Source organism: Tyto alba, unplaced genomic scaffold (assembly GCF_018691265.1).
Source record: "Tyto alba isolate M040663 unplaced genomic scaffold, T.alba_DEE_v4.0 Super-Scaffold_8, whole genome shotgun sequence".
Lineage (NCBI taxonomy): Eukaryota > Metazoa > Chordata > Aves > Strigiformes > Tytonidae > Tyto > Tyto alba.
This window is the reverse complement of record NW_024881329.1, coordinates 19,343,136-19,366,330: the sequence shown is the minus strand read 5'-3', so window position 1 is coordinate 19,366,330 and position 23,195 is coordinate 19,343,136. Positions and strand designations below refer to the sequence as shown.

General features: G+C 47.4%; 1 protein-coding gene across 5 annotated transcripts in view; it reads right to left on the bottom strand.

Annotated features, from left to right (window-relative positions):
- The window catches only part of DAGLA (diacylglycerol lipase alpha), a 72,560-nt gene extending 60,019 nt beyond the window's left edge, over nt 1–12,541 (bottom strand). For 2 of the 5 annotated variants that reach the window (XM_042785395.1, XM_042785396.1), the window contains exon 1: nt 12,438–12,520. The gene's annotated coding sequence lies outside the window, so the exon portion shown is untranslated. Of the gene's footprint in view, nt 1–6,831; nt 6,899–12,437 lie in introns of those variants that run through there. The other 3 variants (XM_042785399.1, XM_042785398.1, XM_032993990.2) reach the window with 3 other exon arrangements.
- Nucleotides 12,542–23,195: the final 10,654 nt, after the last annotated feature.

Genomic DNA, 23,195 nt, shown 5'->3' with positions numbered 1-23,195 from the left:
TGTTAAGGACTGTGAAGAAACAATATCATTTGCACTAAGGACAGGAGAAGTTTTTAAGTACCAAGCAGGCATCACATTTAATGGCCAGCTACCAGCTAATTGAAAACCCATAGCTTTGGGGATAGGGAGGACTTGAGTTATCCCCCTTATAATAAAATAAGAGACAGTAACCTACAGACAGGAGTCCCCAGGTGTGCTGACCACAACCCTGCCACAGTGCAGCTCCAGTGGCAGAAGTGGGCCTGGGAACTCCCAAAGAGAAAAGCTCCACTGAGCACAACTGCTTCAGTCAGGGCCCCACCACCCCTTTTGATCACTGCCCCAGCGAACAGTCCTCACGGCAGCGCTCACCAGGCATCTCTGCGCAGTCTCAGACACCACACTGACTGTTCATAGTGTCCGCAGATGTGAGCCACAGTCCTAGTTTTGCTCACTGGCCATATTGTGTTGACTTTCTAACAGTCAAAGAACCAGGATGTGTGGCTAAAAGATAATGTATAGGTAATAATATCAAAAGGAACTTTTTCTAAGAGGTAAGTGCAAAATGACAGTTTTTACTCACCTGACAAGGTCCAGTTGAAGACCAACACCCCTTCTTTCCCTGAGCCTTTAGCTACTGTGACAAATTGCCAAAGCCAACAGATTTCTTCTCTTAAGGAAAAAAAAAAAAAGCAATTGCTGGTGACCAGGAAGTGCACCTATCCAAGAGCCAGTAAGGTACCACCCCTAGGCAGGTGCCTGGTTTCCACTGAATTTAGCTGTAAACAAGACACTGTTAGAAACATAAACCTTTTCATTAATCAAGTTCCTTTCTTTTCGCCATTTTCTTTTCAATTTATAGGCAGAGCAACCTAACTTTGGGACTGCAGTTCCTCTTAGGTCACATAAAGCAGCTGTTGTCTTTGACACACCATGAACTGTACCACCACCCAACCTTTCTGAACAGGGAGAACCTACTTAGAGCATGTTGGCTGATCTCCCCAGGAAGAGAAGCATGCTAGACAGGACTGGGCAAAGTCCTGCATCTGCTAGGAACTGCTTTAACAACGGGCTGCAGCTCAGTGCAGGAGAAGCAAAACCAGATGACTCTGCCCTGAACATCTTATCTACTTTAAATGGGGTGGTAAAAGTAGATTCAGAAATAGTTTAGTCTGGAGCATTCACTCAGACCGGGTTATTAACCCTGTTCCACAAGCACCACTGCTACGTGGAACAGAGCTGTGTTTGCATTCTCATCCAGCAGACGCATGCGGTCTGTCTGCTGCCCCTCGCTATACAAAAAGAGCACCAAACTGCTGAGTCAGTAAAACAGCAGCAGGGTGGACTCATGCATCTCATTGTCCAACTTGTAATTAACTCTGTGGCCATGGAACAGTGAAGCAGCCTCAAAGATGCTGCACAAAATCCTGTCTCCAGCAGCAAAAAACTTGCAGTCAGGAGCCAATTGCGGAGAGAATGAATATTAGTTTCCCACTCAAATCAGAAATTAAATCCTTTTCCCACCTTTCTTGACAAATCCCCTTATAGTTGAGAATTCAAGCCCTTGCATCTCTTATCTGTTCCCATAGGAACGTAAGAGCCACAACTGCTTCCAACATCATCTCCTTTTCCAACGGCAGAAATATCTAACAAAGTCTTGGTAGCCTTGCTCCTCTGCAGCAGAAACAGCACGTGTGTTTGAAAAGATAAAGGTAACACTGTTTTCATCTCTTCTGCTCCCTACAAAAAGGGACCAGCAGCCACAGAGTCCTGAAAGCCACCAAGTCTTGGATAATCGTATCTTCCTCCCTTTTCCTCTTAATTGGCATCTGTCACTTTCTCTTCAAAAAAAAAATCTAGAGTTTAAACAAACACTCCATTATGAAATGCAAGCTCCTGGAAAACTCCTGCACAGAGGCAGCAGTCAGGTGCAAAGCAGTTGAGCAAACACCAGCATGTTCATCTAAAATACACAGAAACATACAGACACATTTTCTGTAAACAGGATCTCCTGCTTCTCTAGGCTTGGACAACCAGGAGTTCCAGTATCCCACCCCGCGGCACAGCACCTTCTCTGCAGTGAGAGGCTTGTGCCTTCAGATGCGAAGGGAGAAGACCATTCTGCCGAAGTTCATACTGTCAACACAAAAGCTGCAAGCCCAGACATACTGGAATGATGAAAGTACTCCAGAACCGAACAGGAAGAAAAAAAAAAAAGGGTTCACTCACACTCCCCACCCAAAGACTTCCTCAATTCTTAACAAAAGTGAAGCATATTACTGAAATGGTGCCTGCTAGAAGAACTGAAAGTTTGACTTACGCTTTCTTCAGAAGCATTTAGCCCTTGTGGTCTAGACCAGAGGCTCAAGAGCTGTATTTTCACATGCTAGTCAAGAGGGAGTGTTTTGGCGTAACACCAGGTAACTTACAATCCAATGGTTTGCAAAACAAATCTATGTTAACATTGAGATTTTCATGTCATAAATCAGGTAATTTAAAGTGAAAAGGTTCCTGATTGCTTTAACCACACCCTTTCATGCTTTTACACTCAAAAGCATTTCATTTCACAGCCACAATATACAGAGCAGTGACACAAAACACAAGAAACCTGCAGCTACGGCAACAGAAACCAATCCAATTTCTTCCCTTGCAGTTTAACTATATTATTTTCTAAAAAGCATGCCTCCTTGTCTAGTGCTGCGATCATACAAATGAAGAGCCTTATTCCTTATGAACACATTTAAGTGGGAAGCAAGACTAGAGCTTTCTGTCTCTTGCTGTCCTCTCTTCGATTAAAAACCCATCCACTATAGTGCTTTCAAGTCTTTTTTCATTTGTAGCAAATTACAAGAGTTAGCTAGAAAAGAAAGATGAGCAGATCAGCAGGAAAAACAGTTTTTCATAGGATAAATAAAACAGCAGCTAGGGACACAAAGGACATTGACTTGTCCATTATACAACACTGCAATGTTTAAAAAGAATAGCTCAGGTAGCTCAGAGAAGAATAGTACAGGATACTCAGTGTTGGGGAGACTTCCATGTTCCCTTGGGCAACTCCATCCTCTTCCTCAGTCTACCCCGGCAACTTGCCTCAAAGGAGATAACAAAAGCACCCTATACATCCAGTAGTAGCTGTCACGCAACTTTAAAAAGTAATCTAACAATTCATATTAGCATGCATACTCATTTCAGAGAATAAACACAGTGAATTTCCTTCTACTTTCTCGACTTGATAAATATTTTTAAGAGTTCAGTTCTGACAAGCAGCCTTGGAACAGATCTGCTGCTTCACCTCCCTGGCTTCTACAGCATAACCTCAAAATGCAGAACAGCAGCAAGTCCTTATCAAGCTCTCTGTTCACACTGTGCCAGAAGTTCAAGTCCGGCAAAGGCTTATTTCCTTTTCTTTGCCCTAATGCTGGACATTTCCTTCATCAAGTTATTTCTCTGTTAATGCCTACTGTCTGGAAACATCCAGTGAACCTCACCCAGCCAGCCCCAGCTCTTCCATCAGCAGGCCCAGACACACACAAGAGCCCAAGAGAACAAGGATGTGACAATCTGTCAGACAAAGAACAGCAGACAGCAGCGGGCTGAATTCCTCTGATCTTTGCCAATCCCAGTAGAAGAGGGGGGGGAAAAAAAAAAAAAAAAAAAAAAAAAAAAAAAAAATCACTATTTCTGTGGTGATACCATCCCCTTGAGGACCTGGTCAGGGTAACTCACCACAAAATAAACATTGCACATCTAAAGAATAAAGGTTAGATGCAACATACCTTTGAGTTCCTAGCAAGAGGCTTTCAAGCCATTCCAGAGAACAAGCACCCAAGGAGCCAGTAAAACCAGTGACACAAACCACTGGCTCCTCACACTGTGAGGGGCATGGGTGGCGTTGTTCTTCAATGTATGTCTGACCCCTCAGAAACACATGGCCTGCACATACACAAATACACATCCTGCAAACTTGCACACTAGATTATAGAGAAACTGCCAAAGTATGCATATTCATGTTTCTTCTCCCCAAATACCTGCTACCCACCTCACAGTGGATTCTCAGGCTTTCTGCCCACACCCCCCTTCACTGGGGCAAATTAAACATACTTGACACTTCTGGGCTTGCGTGCAAATTCATACACCACATACTCCAAATTCACAAACTCTGTAAATATTACCAGCAGGCTCCCATGAAGCACTTCAGATGCATGCACCACACTTACTCAGCCACCCGTTCACAGAAGAACGAGCATTTTCTGCAGCATCCTACATGGTTCCCACCTCCAAAACCGCCTGTACTAATTCCTCCGCCTTCATCTAAGAGAAAGACAAAGTCACACCAAGGCCTCAAAGAATCAATAAATTCTCTTCCCCACCAGCAGAAAGCTAGGGTCCTATAAAGCAACGTAAACTAATAGCTACATGCAACCTGCAGTTCTTTACCTCAGACTCTTCCAGGGGAGTAACATTTGGAAGAACAGAGGACAACACTGCATTTGTGGATGTCCCCAGTTCCTATTGAGTTAAATTTAATTAGGGCCTCCTGAGGTGATCAAAAGGGTTTGCGCTCAGATTTGGAAGAAAGCATGTTGCTTTTTTTGTTAAAAAAAAAAAAAAAAAAAAAGAGGATAAAAGATTGTTTTCTGAAAGCAAAATATTGAATTGGGAATAGGCACGAAATTTAGAGGGGGCAGGGCTTCTGATGAAAGAAGCCTCTGGCTTCCTGCAGAATGAAATTCTAACACCACAGTTACACAAAGGCAGATTACCCTGTGCTCCTCTCAAATCACTGAAGTTCCAGGAAAGCTCCACTTTTTCCCAGTTTTAGAACACGCACATAACATCTTAAGAAAGGCATCTCTCAACTTCCTATGCACTTCATTATTCACGTGCCAAATAGTTTCAGCCCCATCCTAGCCTCGGAAGGAAGACCTGAAAAGAAAGAGCAGCCTCTTTTGCCGCTAGAAAATAAGTGAAAATAACAAAGGTGAAGGGAAAAGCAATTCCACAACACAGAATCTCTCAAAGAAATCTGTCATTATTCTCCATTCTATTCTGGGAAGAAAATGAGCGTCCACTACAACAGGAACTTAAGAAGTCACAAATTACTACTACTTCATTTCCTTTTAAGGACATAACCTATCCACCATTCAGCAGAGTAAATGGGAACTTTTTTTACTTCCTCTGACAGGGGATCACAAGCACATGTTTCCCCTCCAAGCAGAATTTCAGAGGTTCATATCTCAATACTCTCATTTAGTGAGGCTGTTGTCATTTGTGGATGCTTGGATGCCATGGAGGTGGTGACAAACAACTGAATCAGACAGAACAGTGACAAAAAGAGTACTGTAGTTTAAAAGGTTAAATCTGGCCAAGAGGTGAGGCAGGCACACAGGACTGTTGAAATGGAAGGACACGCAGGGATACCCTGGAACAAGAGGCAGACCACTGGCCTGGAAAAACTGCCATTTCCAGAGGGTCTGAGGCTGAAGTTCTCAAAAACTGGCCAGTGCACTTTCAAAAGACGTCTTGTTTTGAGTTCAACAGCAGACAATTGACAAAGTGGCCCACTTACTGTTCCAGAACCATTTAGTGATGGAGAGTTGCACTGAGTTCACTTCATTTACTGCTTCTCACATCCGAGTTTTCAAACACTGAAATCTGAGATAGGGTTCAAAAAGGAAAGAACATACGTTTTGGACACTGACAAAGACAAGCCAAGCATAAAGGGAATTTATTAGACAATGCTAGGTTGAACACTTAAGGGGTCCCGATATGACCAAGAAATATAGTATGCAAGACAATACAGGAAGGTAGGATTCACTTTATTCTGGACAGTCATGGGCTGGCTGAGGTGTTGCAAACTCACAAGAAGCATTTGACTTGCTCTTATTTTATGGTAGGTGAAACAGTTAATTTCCCATGAGAGAAAACAGCACAGTTTTGCAAGATCATTTGGCAGATCACATGGGGAAAAGACAAGCCTCCAGAAGCTCAGACTTTTGAGCTGGAATCTATATTCCAAAAATACATCAAGGCTGTATCTATGGCTGTAAACACCAGCAAGCACATTACACAGATCTGTGCTGAAAAGACAAGCCATGACATAATATTAGATTTCATTCTTCTGTCTAAAAGATGCAGAGCTGTGTGAATTCCAACTTCTAACAGACATGGAGCAGCATGACAGATCTGAATGGAAACCTTTCAGGGTAGAAATGTGCTGGAGCTTTTTTTTTTTCCATACCAGCCTCACCATTTCTATTGTACTTACAGCAATGACACTATAATAGCAAGGTCCTGAATTTCCCTGTTTCTTCCTATTATTCAGTTCAATTTTATTTAAGGTGGCCTAAGGGATTCACCATTTTATTTGCACATTTGTTGTTCTTCAGAAAATAAGGGCTCAGTCTAGAAGCCTACCTGGATCTAAATTCAGGATCTCTCAGTTCTGTACTGATAATCATACCTTTAAGACCAACAAATCACAAAGAAGAAACAGACATTATAGAGGAAGAGACATAGCAAATGCTTAGAGCACCTATTTATTTAAGGAAGCTTTCTCACATTTATCGATTAGCTAATTACTCCTAGTAACCATAAACACTCTTTAAAATTATCTTACCTTGTCTTCACACGAGGAGAATCTCATACAATCAATTTCAGTACCAGCAAGGCTCTGCTTTCACTCAGCAAAAAGTTATAAGGTCTTTAATAATATGACACCCACTGTTTAGCTGCTCCAAGCAAATCTTCCTGTCTCGCATGTCACAGAGCACCAAACCATACGAAATAAGCTATCCCACCAGCAACAGTGGGAGAACAAACTCCTGAAAAGGATCATCAGTGCTTACTCACCCCTAAAGATGCCAATGCTCTGACAGAAACAAGGAAGGAGGACTGACAGACACCCGTCAGGACTGAGCCCGACAGCTCTCTGGGATGGTACCCCCCCAGGGCTCAAGGACACTCGCTCTGAGGAAGACTCAGGGAAAATGGAAGTGCCTGCAGCAGCACAATCCTCTACCTACAGGAAGGGGCTTACAGAACTTCTTATGAAACAGCGGGTATTTAGCAAATACCCATAACACACACGAGGCACAAACTCCACCCCGAGGGGCTCAGCCAGGATTCCCACAATAACCCCACCAGCAGTCCTTCACTGGCGTGTGCCAGGAGAAAGCTTTTCATCACCAGGTCACTGCTGATGCAGCAGTGTAGATCTGGGCATAAGGTTATGGAAATGAGATCAGTTTAAACAACTCCAGTATGATTGATCATGTTATTAGCTTACTAGATGTTAGTTGCACTGGGTTTATCATCATTGCTTGCTCAACAGCACCATTGACTGATGAAATGGCAAGTGAAGAACACACAAAAAATTACAATTTTTAAGACTCTAGATTGCACCTTGTATCCTGTCTTCAGCGAGAAATTCTTATTAAGGTCAAAGACATCACTAAGGAATCTACTCAGAGCTTTAATTTCACACAAAGGGAACATGCAAGAACCAAAAACAGGCTGGCTACTGAGTTAAGAGCTTGAACAGAACTAAATGCCACAAATTCTCATGCAATTCCACAGACCTCTGTGGTCAGCCTGCAGAAGACCAGAAGGTCAGGCCTCCTCAAAGAGGGACAGCGACTCCCACGGAGGGGGAGGGAGGGTGACTTCCAGGGGTCTGCAAGAATGGTTCAGGGAGCATTCATGTAAAAGGAGACAGACTGGAAGTTTGAGGGTTAAGAGCCCATGACAAAACTCCTTCTTAGTCAAGCAGTCTCTGCTTGTCATGCAGATTTTCTACTTTTGCTGCAAGGAAGAGAAAAATAATCAGCAACCTTTTCTATTTAATCTTTTAGCTTGACATCTTTTCCAACATGTGTATGAAGGGACCTCCACCCCTTTCAACTGCAAGGGGAAGATAAAAGGATAAAACAAATGACTCAAAACAGAGGGCATATTTTTTCTAAAGCTCCGTAGGAATTGTACCTTTTATTCAATATCATCAACAAGGTACAGCAGCATTATGCTTTGCATTTAAACCAAATTTTGTATGCATATTAGGATATTCCACTTTACGTTGCTTCTAAAATACAAACCCATCAATTTTCACATGCATTGTTATCATTCTTTAAAGCTTGTAATCATGCTTCAAATAGTTAATTAAACAGTACACAGTATTTTAGACTTTTTTTTTTTTTAACAGATCAGTAATGGTTAGGGTCTTATATATACTTAGTTTTATAATGAGCTTAGGATCAAGATGCCAGGCACCATGACTTAAACTCATGCACCCAAACAAGCAAGCAGAATAAGAATGCTTACCATCTTGCACTACAGAATTACATGTAGAGCAATTGCTGCTGTAGGAGACAAAAAAATATATTGTATTACTGGAAAGCAGAGTAAGATCTAATAAGCAGGATCAACATGGTTGCACAAAGGGAGCAGACTAGAGTATTTGTGTGCCCTGTGCGTAGGCTATCAACTTCCAGCCATACTTGTGCTCTTAAAATACATAGCAATTTGATTTTAGTTTTTCAGTGGGCAAATTTTTCCATTTCTTATCAAAATCAGAAAAATAATTTCAGTTTCTTCCATCTTAAAAGTTCAAAGCTGGACAAATATTGCACCTGGCAAATTTTCAAGATTTTTCCTCTGATTTCTCTTTAGAAACACCCGAAGTGCTAGCTTGAAAGTGAAAGAATGGAGATCCCGCTAGAAACATCACAATGATTCCCACTACCATGAAACAAATGCCAGGTATGTTTGTTCTGGCAGACATACACCTAAATTACAGTATCATGTATGTAGAGCACAGAATAAAGAAAATATCTGCACAAACTAGCTACGAGTCAGAAGTCTGATTTTCTCAAAGAATCTATTCCAGCAAGAATAAACATCCCAAAGCTATCCACAGATCCCAAGACCCCATTTGTCACGCTCCTGATAACACAAAGGGCACTTTCATAAACTCCTTTCCCCCAGCTCTCTAAAAACTCCAGCCCCGCAGCTCTCTAAAAGCAGATGAAAATAGTTTCACTCTTCCAAGCATCTCCATTGCTGTCTCTTTAAATGTAACTTCCTCAAACTCCAGTGCAGAATCCAGCTCAGGATGTACTTACTCATCTGCTGGATGACTGTCAGAATTAGAGTGACTGCTAGCTTTAACCAAGGATTAATTGCTGCTACCTAGGTGGCAAGCTGAAACTGTGAGTATGCTTTTTTTTTTAGAGAAAAAGCAGGGTGCAAACAAACTCCCCAAAGTAAAAGCTGCTTGTTCTAGGGTAGATATAGAACTTGGCTACCCAAAGAAAAAGTCTCAAACATCCTTCCCCTGTCTGAAGTCATCACAGAATCACTGCTGGTTTAATGCACGGAAGTTTAAGAAATTATAGGCAGGCCTGTAAATGACTCGAAGCCTCTCAGGCTGGTACCTGCCCAAAGCTGAGCAGCGTACTGAGCACGCTAGGGTTTGCTCTCTCAGCGTTAGCACTCTTGCATTTCCTACAGTTCTCCAGCAAAGGCTTGGAAGAAGTGTGTAAGTCTTGTTTGCAAATCCATTCAATTTTATTGCAACTCAGAAACCAAAGTGACCTAGTTTTGATGAGCTGACTCAAAATTAATTCACTTCTAAGATGATGCTGCGGAGCATCAGAAGTGAGAGGGGAACACCCCTCTGCCTGTTTTTATACTTGGCACTGTAAAATGCTGTTAAACATCTGTCCCTTCAGCACCCTGGGATTAAAGGTCACATCAGAGAGACACAACCTCAACTCCGCAGGGATTACAACAGCAGTTCACAGCTCATGCACTCAGATCCCATGGGGAATGCCGAACTATTTTACAGGCGGGAAGCAAAGACATGTGGGACTGATAAAAACATGCAAGTCAAATGGGTCTATCAGAGGGCTTGCAAGTTTGTATTTCCAGTTTCTGGTTAGATGTACACAGTGCTGAAGGGATACATAAAAATCTCTTCTGTCTTAGAACAAATCAAGGTGGATGTAGCACAAGAAATGTGACATTTATATTCCCACACAATGTCCAAAAGCACATCCATGCACTTACATACAAAGCAACTTTTTTTTTTTTGTCGTAACTATTTGTTCATAGGAATTTTGACAAAATTTCATAAAAACTCTACCAAAATTTAGTACAATGCAAACATCCTGAGTATCTCCTGAAGACAAGTCTTCTCAACACTTTTAAACAGTCTGCCATCTACATTCATTACATTTTTTTTTAATGAAGGAGACTGACAGGTATTTTGGTTTACCCTATTTCTCTTTTCTAATTTGCTTTAACATGACTTTCTGTCATTGAAGGGAGTATTTTTATCCTTCCTACTTTTCTTTCTGGAGCAGCACGTTTCTCAATTTTAACGCCTCAGATCATATTGTTGCACAACTGCTCCTTCCTAGGACTCTAGAAGAGGAATGGGTGGACACAGCACAGTGAAGTTTGCCTTTCTCATTTCCCATTTCTTGGCAAAGGTTGAGCTGTCATGGACTTACAGCAATTCCCATTTCTGTGACTTCTGATCTGATTTTGCAGATAGTAGTCAAAACGATTGAGGCCAGTGCCTTAAGTTAAAGTGGAATTCTGGTCAAATCTGTTTTTCACAGGTCAGTGCTATCAAAATCAGTACCAGCAATACATATGTAGTTCATACCCTCAAGTCTGTAATTGTGACTCTCTAGCATGTTACAGAGGGAATAAAATTTCTGTAGAACAGCAGAGGCAGCCAGACCCAAATCTCTTATTTTATTTAACTATGGATCGAAAGAGGAACATTTGTCCTACTCCCTTCTGAGGAGTTTTCATTACAGAAGTTCCAGGCTATATGCATTATTTACCACATAGCAGATGCTGTTCAAGTTTCTTGTCCCCATTAGCCATCGGTGGACTGCCAGCCCACCACAAACTGACACACATTCACTGAGCTGAGCAGTAATCTAATCAAGGTAACTTTTATGACACAGAAAGCTAATGCCTAGGACAACGAATAACTTCACCCAGATAATGTTTTCTATTCAGAAAGCTTTCCACCTGTGCCCAATAGATATTCCTTCCTCCCCAATCACAAACTAACTTCCTCTGCAGTGTAGACACTTCTCCACTAGAAACACACTTCACTGAAGCCAGTATCATAAAACAGAAAGATTATAGACTCTGTATTTACAAAAGCCACTTCCTACAATTTCATTATCTCCCAACCACGACTATTTTAAAAACACTCAGCCTGACCACACAGGCTCAGAGACTTGTCCCTGTTCAACCAGAAAATGACAGCCAGTGGGATGTAGCAACTCATCACCAGGTAACACAAGATTTACTTGCCTGCCAAGGTAAATCTCCCTCCCACCTTGGCAGAGGTTATACTTTCCCTCAGAACCATTTCCTTTAACATGCTGGCTAATCCATTGAACAGATATTTACTGCTTTTAGCATGCAACACTTATAAACACTCCAGCACCCCAGAAGCTCTATATACCATCTTTGGCAATTACTATGCTGTTTCCCAACTGCAGCTGGCTCTAAGCACCCCCATCCTGTGTATCAGGACCTGCAGACTCAGCCATCACCATTCCTATATTCCAAGTGACAGCCGAAGCCTGTCCCAAACACACCAGCAGGTACCAACTCCCAGAATGGGCAGAGCATGAATTCTGGCTGAGCAGTCTGGCAGCTGTAAGACCCGAGTGATATACCCTTTACAAGCACAGAGGTCTCTGTGACCCTAAGAGGGGATTTCTACGATCCAGGTTCATCACCCACTGTGGCTTAAGTACTTTTAGTGCCAGCTAACTGTTTCAGATATCCGTCCCTGTGAAGTAATAAAGGCTGAAAGAATCCATGTGTCACACCCACCCTTTACACACCAGCAGCTTCTCCCTGCACAATCAGACCGCAGCACCCACAGTCTCCCCACACTGGGCTAGTGTTGACAGCCAAGGCTGGCTTGGACTGGGGTCTCGGGTCCCAATTCTGACCCCACCATCGGCCTGATGCCTTGCATGGCACCTGCCAGGGCGAAAGGACCACCTTTTTCTCTCGGGTACAGGCCACATCGCGAGGGGCCCTCCAGCTGGAAGGGAAAGCCGCGGCTCCTGCAGGAGACTGCCGCCTCGGCGTCTCCCCACAGCACGGGAGAAAAAGAAAGAAAAAACCGCTCCCTCCGGCCACAGCTCCGCCAACCCCGCCCGCACTTGCCAACCGTCTCCCGAGCGGGGCGGGACAGAACAAAAGCACCGCCGGGCGAGGGGGACAGCACCGGGAGCACCCCCCGGCCCGCACCCACGGCCGCTTCGCCCCTCAGCGCCCCCGCACCGGCCCTTCTCCCCTCACGGACCTGCCCTCCCGCCGCGGGGAAGGGCCCCGCCGGTGCGGCGGAGCGCTGCCAGCCCCCTCCGCCGGGGCGGGCCCGGGGGTCGCCGCCGCCCTCGCCGCCTCCCCCTCACCTCTCTGCCGCCGCCGCCAGCGTCGCAGGCCCAGGGCCGCCGCCGCCGCCACCTCCATCCCGGGGGCCTCGCGGCCCCCCGATTCTCTAACACCGCCTCCGCCCGTGCAGGGGCCGCCCCCGCCCGTGCCGGGCCGCCCACTGCGTCAGCTTCGTAAGGGCCGCTACGCACCCAGCGGTCACCATGGCGACGGCTGGCAACGGGAGGGGAGGGGGGGGGAGCGCGTAAGTACGGGAGGCGGCGGCGCCCCCTGGCGGGCCTGAGGCGGCGACGCTGGCAGGCCCGGCCTTCCCGCCGCGGGCAGAGGGGAGCGGCCGGGGCGGCAAGTAACGCGGGGCTGTTAGTAGCCCGGCCGTCCTCACCACACCTCGGGGACACCCGAGCTCGGCTAGGGTGCCCCTCACTACCACCCTCCGCATCCCCCCTGCGTGGCACCAGAGCCGCAGCCCGCTGAGGGAGCCCCCTTCCCTCCCATTGCCAGCCCTCATGCAGGGGGGTCCATCCCAGCCCTGCAGCCTGTGGGAGCCAGAGCCTCCCTTGTCCCACTCTGGGCGTCGAAGCAGCTTTATTCCCTCAGCAACACCACCCACTGCTCTCAAAACCACCTCTTGGATGGAACCCGGCGCACCTGGCCCTCCCAACCAACACCTTTTCCCTGAGAAAAGCCCCCCAGCACAACATGGATGCCTCCCTCGCGGACCCCGCGCTGCTGCAGCCTCCCCAGGCACACACTTGGCCTGCTGCTTTCAATGCCCAGCATGGACAGCAACAGTTTAATTACCACTAGGACTTGAAACTTAATCACCTCTTAATCAAAGAAAAAGCTTCAAACTATAACGTGACTGAAATGGAAATAAGGTTTTGTCATCTGTAGCTGCTTACAGCTCTGTGCGGCCCAGCCGGGCAGTGCTCTCGTCAACTGCCTCCTTACACTTACCAACAAAATCCTTGCAAGGGTGGGCTCGCCCAAACATCATTCCCCAGGTTATCGCACGTGGATGGAAAAAAGGACAGCAGTGGCCCTGGTCAGACACAGCAGTAGCCTCAACGCAGCAAGTACTGAAGTATCAGCCAAGGACGTCATTTAGATACTCTTGGCGCAAAAGACTAGAAAAGTAACCAAAAAAAGAGTCTCCTGTGGGTAGAAATACATGTCCCAGAAAACAATTAAGCTCATCCAGCAGGGGATAGCAGCACATACCTCTCTGTCCATTCTTCCTTAAATCAAGAACAACAGCCTTCAAATGGTCTGCTCGGTGATATCACAGTGCCTTGAAAATAAAATAGCCTGACAGTACTATAGGTGGCAAAAAAAAAAAAAAAAAAAACATTCAGCAAAAGCTTTGACGCTCTGGTATTCATTTATACTGAGGTCTTTGTATACCGTTCAGGCAAAAAAAGTCACACTCCCGGTCATTTTAAGTCCTTTTATCTCACCAGACAGGTGTAAAGTGGCTCTGATTTAGATGAAAAGCTGATGCCAAATATAGTATTTGGACAAATCATTTTATCCTGCATGTGGCACTTCCAAGGTCTTCCTTTAGCACGAACCGCCCTCAGCAAAGCAGTGCCAATCCGCTGGGCAGGGCAGCACTGCAACCTAGGAGCAGACAGAGGGAAGAATCTCAGGAAAACTATGACTATTTTATTAATGAAAATACAATCAGTAGCTGTTCAAGACTTTCAAAATTCAAGTGGTGCTGTAGAGTACATACCAGCCCAGATCCTGCCAATTAATGTACACAAGTCATCACGGGTAATTAATCTCATACAGCTCAGGCTTTCTGCTTGCAAGCAGTCCCAGCTGTCTGTATCTAACTCAGCACCACAAAAGAGCTGCCTGTTAGCAAGGGCCAGACCGTATTTATAGCACAGCTCCAGCAACAGAGTACATCACGGCTATCGACAGTTCTTTCTTTCCAGACTCCTATATGGCAGTAGCACAATTTACAAACAAATTTGGACTTTGTTTTGTGTAAGCCTGTTTCCTTAACACTCCCTCAAGCGTTAAGGGAAGGACTTAACATCCCTCAGAAATCCCCCGTCTCTGCCCTCATGCGAAGGGCATTGTCCTCTATGGCTGCATGCGAGGGCGGGTGGCAGAGCACTCGGGGTAATAACTACTTGTCAGAAAAAAAGCTGCTTGATTAAGACATTAATGGGAGTGTGTTGCAAGAGAGACTGGATGTTTAAGCCCCAGAGAACTGTTTTAGCCCTGCTGAACCCAGTCCCCACCTACATCCTCCATAGCAAGAACATTAACTTAAGAGTTTCCTAACCTGGGGAAAAAAAAGAGTTTGGGTTTGAGTGCCCAGGGCATTGGCGCAGAGAAGTACATGCATCAGTGACAAGTCCTACATCTTAGGGATGTAGGAGAGCAGAATTACAGCATCAAAGATACATATATCAGCTGGGTTATCTCAGCGGATAGCTCAGATACATGACTATTAGGGTGCACTTACACAGCCTGCTTTATTGCCTCTCCATCAGGACATCACCTCCACTGACACACCACCATCAGTTTCACAATAAAACCTTCAAGCAGCAACACTGGCTTAATAAATTGCCAGCCCTCACCATTCCTACTCACCCTTGGACTGTTCTGTACTGCTTGTGCAGTGAAGCTTGGCTGAAGAATAACCCAGGAACATGAGGGCAGGGAGCATTTTCTGCGTCGTTGTTTAAGCAGGAGCAGGTCATACCTCAGCCACACTTCAGGGATGGCACCGAGCTGGTCTGTCACCACCACCTTGGAATTACTGATGCCAGCTCTCTGGGACAAGCGAAAAGTCCAGACAGCTGTAGGCAGCCTTGGCGGTGCACCAGAGATCTCTGTAACACGCGATCAATGAAGAACCCATCCATCTTTGCTGATCTTGGGGTCCTAGAGAAAGCCACTGGGATTCTGGGGTTAAGAATCACATTCTCCTAAAGCTAAAAGCAAAACAAGCCCCTCTCCAGAAAATCTGAAAAAGTAACAAGGCTCTGAAATTTATACACCCATGAGCCTGCAGCTACCAAAAATAGCTGTGTACATGGGAAGCTTTTTATTATTATTGTTATTATTATTCAGTTTGTTTTAGTTACCACCACCCCCAAGCACATCACATCCAATTGCACTGCTCTTAAATCCTGCTCCTGCTTGCCACCTAGTCAGAGCCAGACAGTTTGTTACTCCTGTGGTAACGAGCCCCTCTCCTCCTCAATCCTAACCCTGCCAGTTTCCCTGAACTGCTCCATGAGGATTACAATAAAATCATAAGAAAAAAATATTAACAAGCCTACATGGGATCTCAGAGAGCACAGCAGTCTCCTTGACACAGCAGTTCAAATGTCCAGGCTACCCAGCTGCCTTCTGTCTCCTGTTCAAGCCCTGCAAAACACCAAACCAAGGTGAGCCCCATCAGCTGCCACGTTCGTCTCTATTTTCTTGCAGGGTAAAACTCCCTTGAGGTCACTTGTTGCATTAGCACAAACTCTCACCATCAGGTGATCATCCCACAGCTTCTTCCACCGCATGCATTGGGAAATAAAGCCATCCCTTTGCTGCTTGTGACAGCTTCTCTGCAGCAGAGGGTACGGGATGCCTGAGCAGTTTGCAGGGAGAAACCAGACTCCAGCCCTTGCTGAGGATCCTCTGGATGATGGTTGCTATTTCACGTGGCTGAATTCAAAGGGGTGACTGCAACAAGAGTCTTAGCAAGATATTTCTGTAATTCTCAGAGGGAGGGTCAATGGGGACAGGCCATCACCAAAAGGTGAACAATAACATTACCCCAATATTCCCTTCAGAGGCAAACATCCCAGTACCTCACACCCCCCCCCCCCCCACTCTCTCAGGAATACCAGTCAACCATGTTTCCATAGAAAAGTACCACCAAATCAGAGAAACGCCACACTCTGTTTCCTTCAGATGATGCCAATGCCAGATACAACCAGAATTTGGGAAGTGCTTTTAAAACCAAAAGCCAGAAGGATTCCTGTCCCCTGTTTCTATCGCAGCAAGGATGAAGCGCCCGTGATAGCTGTGCCTCCTAGCCTGGTTGTCAGCTGTCCTTCACTGCCCAGCGTGACTCCTGCCTGCAGTTAGCCAGAGCCATCAGACTCCATCACCTGCTACCAAAGTGTTTCTAAACCGGTGCCTTCAGGCTGATCCTGCTTGGCTTCGGAGAAGCTCCTCACATACCAGCTACCCAGGTCCTTCATCATCCACCATCAGTTCTCCTCAGAAGCCTGCTCTGCCTTGATGCCCACAGAAGCAACTGGAATCCCAACACACAAAGCCACCACCTCACAAACAGACCCTCGGTCTTCTCTTTCCTCCCTTTCCCATCTCCTGCACAGGCACCATAAAGCTCTCAAGGCAAGGACTAGCGGGTGCTAATGCCCCCACAGCAGGACCAGCTGCTGCAGCACTGCAGCTAAACAGCATTACTCAAGTCTTAACTAAAAATCACTATCCTAATGAAGGTCCTCCTCCTGTGCTCAACATGTTTGCAAAAAAAAAAAAAATCTCCCCCAAGCTGGGTCAGAGACTTCAGTGGTTCCTCCATGCACCAGGACATGTCTTGGAGGGGCACCACACTGCTGTGCCAAGCACAGTCACCCCCCCACCACACCGTGCTCAGGACTCAGCGTCCCCTCCTGTTTAATAGTGCTCATCAGCATTTTACAAGTGTACTGACAACAGCAGCACCCATGTAAAGGCCCAGAAAGTTGCATAAATCCAAGCAGGGATACTGCTGGTTCAAATACTCCACATGTAATGCTGTCAGAGCACCCCAGGAGAGGTGTTTGGTTCCTGGTGGGGAAAAACACTCTCACACAATGAAAGCTGGGTGCCTTTCCCCACCCATTTGTGCCTTTCAAAAGGCAAGAGGTTGGTCTAACATGGAGCAGCCCAGGTGGCTGGATTCACTCCTGTCCCACCCTGTGGGCCTGAACCCCTAAAACCAAGTTAATTCCTACTGTAAGCTAAGGCTCCTTTCAGAGACGAGACCTCTCCAGCCTCAGCCAGCCTAACCTAGGGACAGATGTTCTGGAGACAAGCTGAAAGTACAAACTCAGGCTCTTGGACTGACACACTGCAGTTTGGAGTCTGCTCTGGGATGCTGAAATGCCACCCAAAGGCAGGCGGGGACTCTGTGTTCACAGGGGTGGCAAACCTCTGCCATGCATTAGAAGAGACAGACCATTACCAAGGTGTGGGGACAGCACCCAGTTCCCATTGCAGCAAGCCAGGCAGAGCACTGGTGGTATCTTCCCGGCCAGCTTGGCAGCTCATCTCTCAGGCATAGCTCTTCCCTTTCACACCAGTACAGCACACTGGTGAGCTGCCTCCTCTGCCCAGTCAGGAGGTTTCCAAGCTCTTCCTCAGCAGGCGAGAGCACCTTTCCAGACACGAAGCTGCTTTCTCAGGCACTGCTTTTCAGGATCCTTCCCTCCTGCAAGCCATCTCTCACATAGGGAGCCAGGGCACTACACATTTTCACAATGCTGTGGGTTCACTTTTTGGCATATAGTAAATACATACGTGTGTGCACATATTTATTTTACTGGCCTTGACAGAAAGCCTAGAAATGATTTCTCCCCCAGGTTGCTTTTGGTAATTCAGCACAGCCCTTGCTGCTAATGATTCCAAGCACAAACTCATCCTCCAGCTGCTTTTCTAAATTTGTGCCAGATCTAACTATGGAAGCCAAGCCTCAAAGACTTGCTATAAATCCCGCCAGCGCTTCCCCCTCCCAAGGACATTATCCAGCATTACCCAAGCTGTGACTCTCCAGCCCAGAAATTTCTCACTGGTAAATGGCCATCTCCACTGAAGAGGAACATTAAATAACATTTCACTGAAGTTCTCTCATCACTGCTGAGCCTGCTTAGCAAAGCTCAGGGCCTTTTCCTGCCCTGCAGCTGCAGGTGGCCACTCCATCAGAAACAAGCCGGTGCACTGTTGAAGCAGTGCTCTGGGCTGTCAGTAGATTTGCCATCATCCTCCACCTCTGTTGCACCCTCCCTCTTGGACAAATCCCTCATTCTCAAGAAGTCGTGCATTGCCCTGTGCTAAAGTTGGCTTCTTCCACCTTGAATTGTAAAGCCTCATGGTTTTGCAGGAAAAAAAAAAAGCAGCATAGAAATGAACCCTGAAGACTCAGAGGGGAGAAAAATGCAAACCCACAAGCTCCCCATCCTGGGGACCTGACTCACAATGTTGCTTGCAGTGCTGGCAGCCCAGCAGAGGAGCCAGCTTCATCACAGCACTGCTTAATTCAGGTGTCATTTACTTTATCTGCTTGACCCCTTCCCCAAATTCCTACATGCTCTTATTTCTCTTCACCGCCCACTTTTCAAATGCCCTTGGCTCCATCTTCCTTGCTAAAACCCCATTTGGAAGGAGAGCTCTAGCCCAGAAATGAATCAGGATTTTTAACAGGAGCTTTGGGGATGTGGGATGCATTCACCCCCACAGACAGGAGAGCTGGCCTTTTCCCAGGGCTCGGCAGAACTTGGTCAGGTGGCATTAACACAGCTTCCCTGCAGGGGAACAAGATAGCAAACCATGAGAATTTACCCCACAGGCTGACCAAGAATGTGCTGCTTCCCGATTGTCAGGAGCTTGCTAACCTCCTGTGACAGGAATCGCTGCAGCAGGATAGGAAAGTTTACGGTTCAGCTGTGTTGTGCCTGTCACTGCTAGAGAGAAGGAGTCGTAAGAGAGCACCGAGTCTGCCTCTTCCTCACCCAGCAGCACCTGCAGCCTCCCAGGAAGCCAGAGGGACCATGAATACTGCAGTCGGACATGGGCACTGCACAGAGGATGCCAATTCTCCCTGTTTGGGCATCAGACAGATGCAATTAAAAAGCAGCAGCTGGAGCCAGGGCACTTGGATAATTTCATTAGGCCAAATGCCCTCCCTTTCTCTGCCTGCTGGGGAGCTCACGCTCTCTTCTGGAGGTGATTCTTAGCCAGGCTGAGGCAGTTGTACCAAACCAGAAGGTTTCACATTAAGGATTCCTTGCTGGCTTGGCTCCTGGCTCCTTTCCCACTCCTCACACCAGGCTGCAGATCCATCCCTCCGTTCTCTAGGACCTCAAAGACCTTTCTAACCCACTTGGCTTTAGCCCAGCTCTGAACTGCCAGAGGGGGAGTCTCTGCTCTTGCCTGGAGACTGTGCTTCCCATCGAGATCCTAATCCTCCTCACAGTATTAGTTAGAGCACAGCTCCTCCACAAAGCACTGCACAGAGGTGTTGGGATGACAGCCCATCGGGCAGATGGGAGAGGGACCTAGGAGCAAAGCAGAGGTTGCTATGAAGACCGATATCCTGAAATAATTATCCTACAGAGAAGTTCCCAGTTTTCCCCTGCAGACAGCAGCTCCCTTTTGTACAAGCCCATAGCAGAGCATCGCATCCTCCCTCCTACAAATACAGGTTGTTCAGTACTTAGAGCAGCAACTCAAAAGTCACCACTGGGCCTTGAGTCTCCAAGCTGGTCTTGGTTTTGCAGAGGGCAGCCTACCTCCCAGTGTGTTTCTCCTCCTGGATCCCTCTGGCAGAGCCCTGCTGTGCCACAGTGAGAGCTGTGTGGCAGTTTGGGGTTTTATGGTGCCCCAACACTCTTGCCACAGAAGCACAAAACAACCCAGCTGAGATATTGCACCCAGGTGATCTCTAAGTTCTGCCCTCACCACCCAGAACCCATTTCTGGTGGGAGAAGAACAACAAAACCCAGGCTGATCCTTCCTTGTGCACCTTTGAGTCAAACTACAGCACAAAGATAATAAACTGTAAGCAGCAAGGTTGTTAAGCAGATGTGCTGCATCCCCAGGAGTGCTGGATTCCTCTGCAGGCTCATGCCAAGGAGCAGAAGCAGCACAAGAAAGGTTGAGTCTGAACAGGCAATGCTGGAAATGCCCAGAGCAGAGATGATGGGTGTGCAAGTGTGGAGAGATGGGATGCTGGGATCACCCTGAGCCCCAGCTGTGCACATTCCCACATTCCCCTCCACTGCTGTAATTTAAGCTATTTTGTTCTGGAAGTCATTAGTTCAGTACCTGTATCATCAGCCAAAACAGCAGCCATCAAATTAACACATGCCACAGCTCCAGTTCCAAATCTCCAAAGTCTCTTCCCCAAGAATTACTGTTTAATCTTTACCCTGCAGCAGGCAGGTCAGAGCCCAGATGTGCTGCAGACATAAATAGTGCCAATCTCTGCTCCCTGCACAGCCCCAAAAACACGACTCAGGCTGAGGAGGCAGCACATGGATCAGGATGAGGGTGAAGGAGAAGGAGCTGGAAAAAAAATCAGGCTGGAAAGAAATAGCCAGGCAGGCAGGCGCAGAAACCAGAGCCCGCCCAGAACGTGAGCAAACACAGACCCTGTCAAAACACGAACGCGGACACGTCCCCTGCGTGGGAGGGCATCGTGGTCCTAGGTAAGGAGTCTGAGCAACAGTGACAGGAGGGATGATCCAGAGAGCCAAACGCAGGCAAAAAGGGAAACGAGAGAGGGTCTGACTGTCAGGATTTGCTTCAGATACTTAATGAAGGAGAAAAGGACGAATGGTTGCTAAGGGAAATGGGACAGATGGCTGGCACAGAGAACTTGCTGACTCTTTGAGGCTTAAAACTCTTTTTTTTTGGGGGGGGGGGGGGGGGGGGGGGGGGGGGGGGGTAGGGGGTGGCAGAGGAGAGCAGGCAAATACGCAGCAGTGAAAGCGAGAGGATGACCATTTCCCCCTTTCCCTCTGCCTCCGAGTGTCGGGGTAGATCATCTCAGAATGAAAAAGGTCACACAAGCGGCAGGAAGCAAGAGGCACTCACAGTTCTGCTCATCAAGAGCTCTCCCTCCTGCCAGTCCTTCATCCCACTCCTCTTCACCGGAGACCACAGACACCAGCACCATCCCTACGCTGGGTGCACCATGGGCACGTCACAGCACTGCCACCCAACAGCGGACCCCGGGACAGTGACCGGGCGAAGTCACAGCACCGAGAGAGGGGAAAGCCATGGGGGATGCTGGCTCTGAAGATCAGGCTGTCTGTAAAATACCATAGCTCCTGGCCATGCTGTCTCTGAGCTACATTTACACCTCTCCCTGACATTTAAAACCATCTGAGCCTTTTGGCTTCTGCTGCTGTCATCCCTGTGCCAGGTCTTTTCTGGCTCTAAAAGTCTCCAACTTGATTTCTCTGCAAAGACAGCCCTCCCAACAGGTCTCAAACCACAGTGGCAGGGCAAGGGGAAGCGGGGAAGAGAGCGGGAGTTTCTGCTACCATGTCATTTGCTGGGGGTGGGAGGGGTGCCAAGAGTCTGTCAAATTCTGACGGCCATAAACAAGTCTCTGAAGGAAAGAGCTGAAAAGAGGGGGAAAAAAAAAAAGAAAAGCACCACAGAACTTGGCAGCAAAGGAAGCAGAGCTCACAAACTGAGACACGCACCACTGTGTCATGCCAAACAGAGCAGCTCTGGGCTGGGATTTGAGGGGTTCAGGGTCTAAACAGGTAGAGCGGGGGGTTTGGGGAACTTCTGCTCCCCTGGGGCTGGACCAGGCCGCTCCCATCACCACCTCCCCAGCAGCTCTCATGCCCACCGCAGTCACAGGGTGTAAAACAGAGGGATTTGTGAAGCAAGGGCAGGCTCTGGGGGCAGCGATCCTAACCCTGCCGTCCAAACTACTGTCACGGGTGCCTCTTAGACTTGAAATCACCCCAGAAAATCCACGAGGAGCTGCAGACCTCAACAATTCTGCGCCCCTCGCTGAGCATTTGTCCCGGTGAGCCCACATCCGTGCACATACACACACGCAGCCCTGGGGGGAATCCTGAGCAACAGGGACAAGATCAGCCACTTCGCAGGATTGCTCCGCTCCCACTGCCAAGCAGAGGAGGGAGAATTTGCTTTGGCCGCCTCGACACCACACAGCTCCAGCCACGGAGCACCTCCGCATCCCTGCCATGAGATAGCTTTTGACTATCACAGATTACCAGGGCCAGTAGCAGGGAGGGGAAGAGAAAGAGAGGGGTGAGTGCCAGCTCGGAGCCGCTCGCCCAGACCGTTCAGCTGGCTGTGTAGGCAGCTACATCTTGGAGCTACGTTCAAAGAAGCTGCACGTATCAGCAGTTACCATATTGTGTGCCAAACTGCCACGGCTGCTGTTGAGAGAAACCCACACAAACAAACAGATGCTTAGACAAGCCAAGAAAATATAGCGGCACGGCTCGCATGCCACAGGCTGTCCCCAGGCTGGCCACTCTCCATCTTGTCCTCTCCTGGTGGTCCTGTCAGGGAGAAGGCATCAGCACATCTTGTCCCCATACATCAGGGTAATGGGGGGTTTGCCAGGAGCACACACACACACCCCTCTCCTTGCCAACCCCTTTTGTGCCTGTGTGACAGCAGCTCAAATTCAAGTTCAGGCATGCAGCAGCAAGCAGGATTGCCTGGGTGTTGGGTGGTGGAGCTTGGAGAGGAGATTCTGCTACCAGGCCAGGTGAATTGCAGCTCTCCTCGGGCCCTGGAGCCAGGGGAACAAGCCCCACGTGCCCAACCTTGCCCCATCACCACCTCATCGGGGTGACTTGCATAAGACGTGGTGGCTGCAGTGAGGCCAGGCTGATTTACACCATCCAGGTACTGGCTGCTTCCAAGCAGGAAAACAAAATTCACAGTGACCAAAGCAGCCTGCAAGCTCGTAGGACACTGTCACTGAAGGCCACAGCTACACTTGGCCTCTACCTTGGTAATCAAAGCCA